Raw genomic sequence first — 1,228 nt, forward strand, 5'->3', positions numbered from 1 at the left:
AATTAAGAACGAACACATATAGAAAATTGAAAAAAAACATCCGTCTGTTGAAGTCTGTAAGGAATGTAGACTAAAAATACATAAATAATCTCCTTTAATAATGCTGGTCGAACAGATCCGCTACCTTGGATTGCATCTAGACACACTGATCTGATATCCTCACACAAGACTGAAAAGACAGGAAACTGCACGTCGATTTCGACTATTACAACAGTTACTGGACAAACGGTCTAAACTTTCAATTCATAACAAAAGACTGATCTACATGACTGCAATAAGGCTAATCTGGACATACGGAACTGAGCTTTAGGGCTCCCCTAAACCTTCGAATTCCTCTCGTATCCAATCATTGCAATCCAAAATATTTCGTAAAATCCTCAATGCTCTTTACTTTGTCACAAATAAAATCATAAAGACCTTAATGTTCCATATATAACCAGATATCATTCCTTCCACTACAAACTCCCTAACCACCCAAACCCACTAATTTCTAACCGCGCCTCCTCTTCCATTCCTGACAATCCTCCGAGGCGCCTGAAAAAAAGATGGCCACGAGACCTGCTAATATAAAAAATCATTAGAGTGCTACCAATGGGTAGTTTCTCTTTACGCCTGTAACACTCCAATTTAACAGAGATCAAATTTACTAAATGTATTATAATGTAGAGTTGTAAGTAGCAATAAATAAATTTAAAAAAATACTTATTGTGTAGTATAAACAAATATCAATATAGTATTGATTTTATTCACAACGTCAATGTCTTTTTTTATTTTATTTTATTGGCATTGGTCATAATCATAATCAGCCAGGTATAAATTTATTTGTATTCCCATTATTTTCACCATGGTTGGGAGTCAAAGTTTTTCATTTTGTGGACCGCCACTCAAAAAAAAAGACACCCTAGGCCGGATTTTGAACCCGACACCACGACTAGATATCAGAATGGAAGGGCTGTGATCTACCACTGACCTACGGGCGGCCCAACATCAATGTCTTGTAATAAAAGAAAATTGATTTATGGCACTTTCATTGTTGCTTCGTACGTGACTGGTTCAGAATGTATATGCATGAAAGTATATGCATTATCATCTTGCAAAATCTCATCTTGCGTATTACGATCTTGCATAATTTCTATTTCAAATTTTCGATAGAAATACCTGTTTTGAGGTCCCATAAGTCGAAATAATCTAAAAAATGTTTGTGTCTGTGAACAACCTAGCTCAAAAA

Source organism: Halyomorpha halys, unplaced genomic scaffold (assembly GCF_000696795.3).
Source record: "Halyomorpha halys isolate HHAL.00 unplaced genomic scaffold, Hhal_1.1 Scaffold457.1, whole genome shotgun sequence".
Classification (NCBI taxonomy): Eukaryota; Metazoa; Arthropoda; class Insecta; order Hemiptera; family Pentatomidae; genus Halyomorpha; species Halyomorpha halys.